The 10,731-nt window shown below is 36.4% G+C and overlaps 1 long non-coding RNA gene across 1 annotated transcript; it reads right to left on the reverse strand.

Moving 5' to 3' along the window:
- Positions 1-1,611: 1,611 nt before the first annotated feature.
- On the reverse strand, positions 1,612-10,010 carry LOC114070293. Its single transcript, XR_003573905.1, has 3 exons — positions 9,923-10,010; positions 8,947-9,006; positions 1,612-1,669 (listed from the first exon to the last, which is right to left on the reverse strand). It is a non-coding gene; the product is annotated as an uncharacterized LOC114070293 (long non-coding RNA).
- Positions 10,011-10,731: the final 721 nt, after the last annotated feature.

A 10,731-nucleotide genomic window follows, 5' to 3' on the forward strand; every position in this document is an offset into this window, starting at 1 on the left:
AAACACTCGATTTTTTTTCCTAGAACAGAACTGTTTGAAATCTGCTTCTGCATTCTGCAGCATAGAGGCAACTGCACTACTTCAAAGCATAAGGACAGAAGGGCTCAGTAACAATATATTGTGTCACTGTCCAATTAAGAAAAGCAAAATAAAGTTCCTGAAATAGCTTTCAATTAACACTTACTGCATGCCATAGTATATCTACTTTCTTAAAGGGCCATTAATTGTTAATATACTGCAATTAGGCCTTAAGTATGTGATTAATATTCTATTAGATGCTTATTTAATGTTATTTGGCATTCATTACCAATGAATAGATATTTAATTGTAGGCTGCTTCCTCTTTAGCAGAATGGCTGATCCCCTTTTGCCCCTTCCATGATTACTTTCTGCTATTTGTTTTTCTTCAGACCATTGCCTTTAGGGTTGTAGAATTATTCTTTTTCTTGTGGTTCACTTGGCTAAGCAGAAAACAATCAGTTTTTTATTCCATAATACCTATTCAGATAAGTGTGCTAGGATTATAGATGCATCAAAGCACACCAAAATTAATTCAGCAAAATATATCTTAACCCCCAATACACAGGGTTTGATGAAAGAAAGTAAAAATGTCACAGCGCTTTTTTTCCTGCTCCCTCCCCTTTTGTTCCCTTCCACCACTGCCTTCTTCTCCAGCATTACCAGCTGTAATAGATGCGAGTAGGGCAAACAAGGCAGAGAAAATACAGCAACAAATAAATATGGTAATATGATTGCCTTATGGAGAAAACTTTTAAATTGCTTTCCAACAAGATGAACCTGTTTCTGCTATGCGGTACACAAAGCTGATGCAGATGGGAAAGATTGTGTGAGTTACAAATCATACTGCCCTCATGAGGTCAACACCCCGTTGGTTGGAATTTGCATTCACAATTGTCCTCTTTCAGTTTAAAATCAGACAGCATAAAAAGAAAATGTCAAGTCAATTGCCCCATGTCCAGCTTGAGATACATAAAAAGAGTCCAGTATTCAACAGCAGCAATAATCTAAACCTTGAAAATCCAGCCACCTTGAAAGTTTTTCCTGTTGTGTTGGCAAAAATGACTAATCACTAAGCACAAAACAGTTTTGAAGGACCATTAGCTGCACTCATATTACTAGGTGGTCAATAAACAAGCAAATTCACTAAAAGGTGTTTCACACTGTTGAATGAAGCTTGAATATATTCACTTCTCAGATTTATTTGTTAGATTCAGAAAGAAGATGAGTAATAAAAAACTACATGAGGAATAAAATTATGTAAATATATTCTAAAGTTATGAATAAAAATTTTGTGTTAGAACATGTAAAGCTGGTAAAGGTCTGGGGCACAGGCCCAGAGGAGTGGCTGAGTGAGCTGGTGTTGTTTAGTCTGTATATAAGAACGGATGCTCTTACAAAATGTCTACTGAGTTATTAGTTTAGTGGTACACCAATAACGACATGTACAAAATAATCCCTCATAGTTTTTTTCGCTTTTTTTTTTAACAAGAGTCCTATATTTGGATGAAGGATTAGGGAACTTCAAGAACTTAAGTTAAGCTCTCAGAACCTTCAGAACCTTTTAATTAATTAATTAATTTATTTTTTTTTTCTCTAGATGATCAATTATACAAAGAATGCTAACATCAGTTATGAAGCACAGGATAGATCTGAATAATGAGAAAAAAGAAAAGAATGGTATGGTATAAGAACATTCCTGTTAAACTGAATTTAGTGCTGTTAATTAATAATTATACATCATCACTTCTTGGGGAAAAAGAAGAAACCCTCAGATCAGGTTTACAGAGGAAATCCTTCTAAGGCAGAGGCTACAGTCATTAGATGAAGAGCCAAAGCTGTTTTTCAACCAGATTCAAGTCACTTATTCTCTTCACAACTGAATTGTTGCATGTTTACATGCGTTTATAGGCTTAACTCTGAAGCTCTGCAGGCTGGTCCATGGTTCTGCCAGTGAAGTCTGGCTCTATCAAACCAAGACAGGCTAACAGCTCATCCAGTTGCTCTGTTGGTATTTTATGCTCTGAATTATTTAAAACATAAAAATTTTTACCTTGAGCTTCAGATTAATTTAGTCACCAACACTGTTAAGAGAAGACAATGTGACTATGGGGACCAGTGCAGCCAGAACTACTTTCCCTGACCTACACTGTGATAGCCAATTTCATTGTGAGAAAGCTGTTTCTGCAGTGTTTTAAACAGATCACTCTCTTCTTATTTCTGAGTAATGCTTGCCTCTCAGGGCTTGACCTAAATGCATTGTTTTAAGAAGTTTTCTATAAAAATACCTTTGTCTCTAATCACCACGATCGACTTGTTGTTCATTGAGGTTGTACCTCATCTGTAAACAGAAGGTACTATTGTATTCATTCTGTTGATTTGTACCTGTCTGCTGTGGGTTAATGGCATGATTAATAAACATTTCACACTGAATTTCCACTATCAGAAAAGCAATATTATTCAGTGACTGACTTTTACCTTAGGCTTTAGTTCAACTCATTCCTGTTCGGTTTACCTAGAAAGGAGAATATTAACCTTAAAAAACATAAGTAATTATGTTTCAGCAATGTTTCAGTATTATAGTGATATTTATTCAGCTCTTCACTCCCTTAATAACATCCTGCACCATAACTTGGCATCTCTTTTTTAAGCTTATATCTGACATTTGCCTACCTCTAAGTATTCAAAAAATGGTACTAATTTCACATAGTTAGACATTTCAAGCTAGGAATTCCAACTGGCTGCATAAGCTTTGAATGGTATAATGTCATTAGTTTACAGCTTCCTCTGACCCTTCTTCTGCTTTTGTTGTATATTTCATGGCCAAATTCAGCACAGAAATACAGCCTGTGCTTAACTGTAGCAGTACTGAATTGACATTACTGCAACCTTTGACCTAACATTGTACTGACGTTCGCTTATTACATTTTCAGGCTTCTTTCACCTTAGATACACTAGTGTTTGTTAGTCCCTTTAAAATATGTCTGCCCTTTATAACTGAATCCCAACATAACTAAATTTCCCAGGAAATTTTTAAGCAAACTGGGAGGAAAAAAATTCTAGAATGTTGCCCCAGGTTTGGTTGTGAATATCACAAATGTAGCCATATTAAAGTGAAGAAAAAGAGGCAATTAGAAAGAAGAAAAAATAGCAATTAGAAATATTAATTTCTGTCAGAAAATGTGGATTTTATTTTGAAAACATTTAAGGAAAGAAAAGAAGTGGGTTTACATGTTTGTGTGCTTTTCCCTTTAAGCAAGAAATATCTGATTTTGATAAGACATTTAGATCATTCTGGATAAATCCTCAAAATATGTGTAATTGTAATAAAATGGAAAATTCTCTCTTTTCTTACAATTCTTATATTTGGGACATGCTTATGCAGTGGAGACGTTATTGTTACACATAGAGACAGGAAAGAAAAAAGAGGGTTATTTCATATCATAAACTTCAGCTGAATATTAAGCACTACAGATTGCACTTGTGAAAGGGGGAAAGGGTGCACATCAGGCAGAAGAATAAATTTATGAGCAGTATACTCTTGGTTGGATATGGACACTGACCTGTTGAAGCAGTCCAGAGGAGGGACACCAAGATGATTGAAGGGATGAAGCACCTCTTCTGCAGAGAAAGGCTGACAGAACTGGGATTGTTCAGTCTGGAAAAGAGACGGCTTTGGAGTGACCTAACTGTGGCCTTCTAGTACCTGAAGGCAGCCTACAAGAAAGATGAAGACAGACTATTTACAGGAGCATGTAGTAACAGGACAAGGGGAATTGGCTTCAAACAGGAAGATCACAGGTTTAGATTAGATATTAGGAAAAAATTCTTTACTGTGAGGGTGATGAGACAGTGGAACAGGTTGCCCAGAGAAGTTGTAGATGCTCATCCATGGAAGTGTTGAAGGCAAGTTGGATGGGCTTCTGAGCAACCCGGTATAGTGGAAGGTGTCCCTGACCATGGCAGGTGGGAACTAGGTGAGCTTGAAGTCCCTTCCAAGCTAAACCATTCTATGAATCTGTGATTCTATGATTCCATAATTCGGTGGTTCTATGACTCTACATTAACTACTCCTGTTTTGTCCATGAAAGAAAAGGAGCTCAAAATAAGCTAAACAAGCTCTTCCATCCTAAATGGCTTTTTCCCCCCATAAATGTAGATAATAAACAAATAAAATATGAAGGTAATACTCCTCATCCAGTTGTAGTACTTGTGTAAGTCTTCTCCCAGTTCTGCTTTTCCTGATGGCAGTCCTCTCACTTTTAGCAGGGTGACACTCTTAACAAGCTTCCTACTTGCTCTGTGATCTTCTAACAGTGGCTTTTTCACTAATGGTGGTTTTATGTCCTTCTAACTTCGAATCAGCAGTCACCCCCACCCAGCAATCTCAAGGACATATGAGCACCTTCTAATTTCAAAATCTAATCAACTGTTTCCACCCACCTTTAAAGTCTCACACAGATAATTACAATGGACAGTGGCCAGGAGATACTAAACTGCATTAAACCATAGAGAAAGACAGAAGTTAAAATCTGCCTGATGCACTACCCCCAACCAATATATATTAATTATATTGGCTCAGTAGGGAAATCTTCAGCAAACAACCCCCAACATGACCCTTCTAATAAGAGATCAATAACAGCAAAGTGGGAAAAAGAGATGTGAGTGTCCTTTTTGAACTTGAGGGAGTGCAAGTTGAGTACAATTCATATTCTGTTACACTTCAGATTCTCACTCCCTATACTTCTGCCTGACTGCCTGAATAAACTCTCAATTTCATGGCCAGTGTAAAATGCAAGGTTAAGGAGAAATGACCATTTGGCCTTCATTTTATTGTTGATTGTTCCTAGACTGTTTGTCTTTGTACTGTTGTTTGCTCTTAGTTAAGAGCTGAGCTCTTGTGGTTCACCCAGATGTGCCCTGGAATCTTCTGTCCTTCCAACTTATCACCTGACAGCAATGATTGTATAGTGTAATTAAAAGTCAATGCTAGCTTTTGGGATATATGCTATAATAAAAGAACCATCTGAAATTAGGACTTAAATAATGAAGGGTTCAGGGACATGTAGGCTGGTATTTGTTATGCATTTTAATAGAGGAAGTTTGCAGCTAATTGGAGGCTAACTAAACCCTTTGGACACATTTCAAGTCACGTCAGTCCTTTTTTTTCTCCCCAAGGAATCTGATAGGCCATGCAGCTTAGTACTGCCTTTTTCTATCTTAATTACCACATTGAATTGTGCTAATGTAGGTTTACTTTAGAGGCATGTATTATGATTATAACCCAGGCAAGAGTTTCTACTACAGTCTTCACAATCTAGTTTAAACACCTCTCTATCTGCAAATAGTAGAAGCAGAAAAAGAATTAAAGACCAATTTGCTTCTCAAACTAATGCCTTGTAACTCATGCACATGTATCTAGAGAAAGTAGGTCACTTGAGTTACTGTGACCCACCCCAGCAGCTTGCAAACAATGTCATTGTTATTCTGTATTTAAGATATTACTAAATCTGATTTTATATAATATTACATTTTCATTGGGCTGCAAGAATGGTCCTTACCATGAACGCACATTCTTCATAGTGGCTCTGAAGAGACTCATCAGATTTAAATATGTTAAGCCTGTGAATGGAAATATGTATTATTCAATGGGACTAACAGGGGGAAAAACCAATATGATAAGTCCATTTATTTGCTGCTTGTGGAACTTTTGCAGTTTTGGTCAGTGAACCCAGTAGGCTGAACTTCATAATTCAGGCTGAAATTGGGGAGAAGTAGAAGCACTTTAAAAGAAAAGTGAAATACAGACCTGTTGTGTTCTGTAAATGTCAGTAGAAAATGATGAATAATACAAAAATCATAAGCAGCAAAAAATCTCTCATCCTTTACCATACTTAGCATACTTTGCACATGAGTGCAAAACTTTTTTAAGGAATTAGAAAATGGTTGAGCTTAAGAAAAAAGACTTTGATCTTGGTTTTTTTGTTGAGGCTAACATTTAAAAATTTGATCCAAAATATTATAATTACCTCATCTCCCATTTTCCATGAATCTGGAAGCAAATTCGTTTGTGTGAGTATACAAAGGCAGAATTTCAAGTCTGTAGTTGCTTCTCTATTCTATAGAGATACTGAGGGTTTTTTTGCCAAGAAATCTACCAGTAGCAAATATATATATTTCAGCAAACTTTGGTCTTTCTCTCCCTTTCCTGCCTCCAAAAATTAAATGATTTTTGGTACATATGCACCAAGGATTTTCATTCATAGTTACCTAAGCTGTATTTCAGGGTAAGGAAAAGGCTTGTCTTCTACTCGGTTGAGTTGACTATTTATTGTTGTAGCAGTCCGATGACCTTCCAACATCACTGTGCATCTGTTGAGTGATGCTGAAAGAGTTTGGATAACCCACATTGCTTGTATCGCAAGACATGTTTGATGCACTTAGGTTATTTTCAATTTCTGCAAGATAAGGAAACAAAAAAAGGCATTAACTTGTTCCCCAAGAGGCTCACACCTCCTCAGCCTTCTAGGTGAAAAGTCTGAGGAGATCCCTGCCCCAAGTTTCTGTGTGTTAAACCCTTTGATTTTTATGATCCTTCTCCTTGAGGAAGGAGGGCTGCTTTTTCTATGCAGTAGTTTGCTGGGGCTTGGCTCAAAAAAGATGATGGATACCCTATTCACATCTTGGGCAATGTGCAGAGAATATTATTGAACAAAATTAGGTGTTCTGACTAGTGGATGACAGAGCATGTAATCAGAAGCAGGAAATAGCATTGGACTTGGAAAAGGATAGGACGTGAAAACACACTGAGTGTATAACTAAGTGCTGACCTCAGGTCTTCCTCATTGTTGCTGAAACAGCCTGCTTTGCTGTTAAGGCGGCATGATTTTTGGAAAGTGAGAGTGAGCAATTTTTCCTAGTCATCTCTTTCCTGGTTCTTCATCCTCTCTCCCTCTTCTTTTCTCTTTGCTTATCAATGCCACAGGTAATCTTCCAGTTCTCCTGTCAAAACCCACTCTTTCATTTTGTGATCTCACAGTTGAGCACTGAATATTTCCAATGTAGAGGTACTCCTTCTGTTATTGCTTTTTGAAAATACTTTTTACAGGAAGAAACTAATTTGCCCAAACGTAAAAAAGGAGAAAAATTTACTGGAGAAATAATAATAAAAAAATGTGTTGATATTTGGAAAAATACTGGCATTTACTTCTGGCTGAATTCAAGCAATTACAGTTTGCAGTAAAACATGACAGTTTTAGTATTTAGTCTGAGCTCAACCACTTTTCATGCTTGTGTCTGATACATTCCACATTTTATAGAGATCATTAGAGATCACTAGCTTCAACAGTTCTGTAGAGGAATAAAATACATGTTATCACACATTTTCTATCAATTACATATAAAAATATAGGTCTTATTTTGCTATTCTTTAATTTAAATTGACATCAATTAGATATTAATTAAATATCTCCTTGATCAGTTCTTTTTATACTTTATTCGACTTTCTTATCTTTACAAAAATTTTTCCTGAACATGATTTCTTGTGTTCTGTGCAACAGAAAGATTTTTTTTTTTTACTTCTTAGTTTTTGAGTTAATTCACATATTCTTTGACAAGCTAAACCATCTCACACATGTCTGTTAATGTGCAGTAGTTTCTATCATTCTCATATTTCATTATGCTTACCCCCTGTGCATTTCCTTCGTAAATTGATAGATCTAAGCCTGGCAGAGTTCAAGAAGCATTTGGATAATACTCTTGGGCACATGATATGACTCCTGGGGACAGCCCTGTGCAGAGCTAAAGGTTTGACTTGACAATCCTTGTGGGTCCCTCCCAGCTCAACACATTTGCATTGCCTGCTCTGTTCCATTTTTTCCCTTGATTGGACAAACACAATCTACCTAGCTTTTTGTTTTTATTTCATAATACCATTTTGATTTTAACACTGACTTGTAAAATACAGCTATAGAACATTTTATATTTAGTTCTCCTTCTCATCTCTGACTCTACAAATTAGATTTTTTTTTCCCAAGTACTGTCTATTTAGTTTTTCCTTTGCTGATCAAACATAATTCCATTTTCCTGGCTTCAGCTCTGTTCTCCCTCTGGAGACTTTTTGCATACAATTCCCATATTTTCTAACATTTCAGTATCTATTAACCTCTGCCTCTTGATTGGCAGCTGAAACTTCAGTTTAAATCCTGAAATATAACTGAAGGGTCACGAAAAACAAAGATAATGAAGATGGCAGATATGACACCATACTGTGAATATACCTGAGCGGTGCATAGAGGTCATCCTGGCAATTCATCTTTACTTAGAGTTCTTTTAATTGATTAGTTATCTTTTCCACTTAGTACTCATAGTCCTTTGATATTTATAAGTTTATTCTTTTAATTATTGTAGAGTGGAAAAAGGGTGCTTTTCTTCTTTTTCTTTTCCTACTCGGGAAACCCTCTTTATATATAATTTATTTAATTTGAGGCAAGTTCAGATGGCAATAAAGATACTGATTTTGTACCACTACATATTTATGAAGTTATTTCAAAGGGCTTGTTGATAAGCAAACGTTTTAAGCACATTTTAACTCTCAAGTAGAGCTACATTACAGAGGTCTTACTGAAAGTTATATGTCTTAGTGAGAGTCTACATAGATAACCTTCTGAGTCACTCTTTGAATAAAAAGGTTTTGAATGATATTTTCCTGCATCATAACCATCCCCAAAGGTGCTTTATGTACTTATGTTTTCTCTGCTTGGGGGTCACTTCAATTTTCCTAACACAATTTGCACATTTAGGCCTCATTTAGAATGTCATATCTTTAACTGGCATTAACAGGAATCTTTAAACAGTCTTTTCTGGATTCTTCTTCTTTTATAAAATGATGAAGAGGTTGAAGCTCATTTCCTGTTAGAATGTACCTCACACTCTCTATCTCTTCACTGTTCTCCATTTTTTGTGAAGCAGCTGACTATGTTCCAGTCAACTTGAACAGAAAAAGCAGAAGAAAGAACAGGATAATGGTATCTGATGATTTTTGCCCATTTTCTTCCTCCGATTTACCTAATCTCTGAGAACCGAGTAAACAATCTTTGCTTTTCCTCTTTGTTGATACATAGGCTGAATCTTGCTGAGCAATGACAAAGCCTAATTCTTGATGAACTTCTTAGTAGTTTTTGAAATATCATTGCTGTTTGATCCAATGCTATATTTTTATAATGGCTATGCAAAATGCTGGATACTGTTTTAAAAGCAAATTAAATTGAATCATAGCAAGCAAGTGGAAGACTATTCAGTAAAATATGTTTTACTGCTTCCCTATTTCTCAGAGAAGGATCAAAAGTTCCAAACACCACACATATTTCCTTGCAGAATATTCTGAGGCACAGTGGTATGGCACTTTGGAATCAGATGAGATATAGCAGTACTTATCAAACCAATACAATTCAATCTCAGACTGACATGTAGAGCTTTATATGAAGACACAACATGTTCATGGAATTGGTCAGATACAGCTTTCTACGCAAGAAGCAAGATCTGAAAAAAAATCTAATTCTATGCTTGATCAGAAGCAAGTGACAAAAGAAAGACAAAGAAAGAAGCCAAGACAGACAGAATATGTGTTGAGATGAAAAGTAAATCAGATTGGTTCTATCCAGCAGCTCGGCATGGTGGCATTTTTCAGTGATGTAAACTGAATGATCAGGTTCCTGAATATGAGTAAAGGTCACAACATGGAAATACTGTTTTTGCAGAGAAGATAAAAAACAAGCATACGGAGAAAATTAAAGGACACTATCAAGAGCATAGGGGGACCAACTGTTGGAATAAGGATCAGTGGCACAGCACGGCTAGATAAGGTTCTAGAAACAGAAATATAACCTCCCCTTTTTAGCCTCTACCAGAGCTTTCTTCTCCTTTCAACCTGTGTGTGAAGCATCCTATATGCTGAAGCAATCTGTGGCAAGAGGTTTTAAACTGAGTATGGTACTACTCAAAATGGTACTACACAGTGTGATTCTTGGGTTGATCCTGTGCAGGGCCAGGAGTTGAACTTCAGTGGTCCCCGTGGATCCCTTCAGGATATTCTGTGATTCTCCGATACTCCTTCTTTTAGTGAGGATAGCAGGATATGAATAAGGGATGAGGGGCAAAATAGCACCATATTCTTCAACAAGTCAAAGCTCTAGGGGCAGTAGCTATGTGGAAGACTATCCTTGAGAACCAAGTGGCTACAACCTCACTTACTCACCAGCTCAAATGGAAAACTTCTTAGAGTTATTCCACAGTTATTTCTGCTCTGCAGGTATGTTGTCAAAGTAACCACTGCAATATAGACAATGGGGCAGGGTGAGCAGACTTTACAGCTTTGCACAATTTAGTTCAAGGATTATGTACAGCGTACATTAAAAAAAAAAAAAGTGACAAATACAGCATAGAACCTTAATCCTCAAGGTTCAGTACAGTGAAATTCATCACCATGAATACAAACCCCCTCTCTTGAAGTAACAGTTTGTTGATGAGTCCCTAGCCAGTGATATTAAACAGTATACTAGCACTTGGGGGAAGTAGTATGTTAGTCTATGATCCAATATTATATTTAGGTGGTTATTTAATTAGTGTAATGCAATGTTATTCCTCAACCAGACAACCAGAACAAAGACATAGTTTTAAATTCCCAATGATATTTCAATAAATACTCTTTTACATG

This window comes from Empidonax traillii, unplaced genomic scaffold, assembly GCF_003031625.1.
Source record: "Empidonax traillii isolate 1590-97213 ecotype Southwest subspecies unplaced genomic scaffold, ASM303162v1 scaffold1504:size99173, whole genome shotgun sequence".
Lineage (NCBI taxonomy): Eukaryota > Metazoa > Chordata > Aves > Passeriformes > Tyrannidae > Empidonax > Empidonax traillii.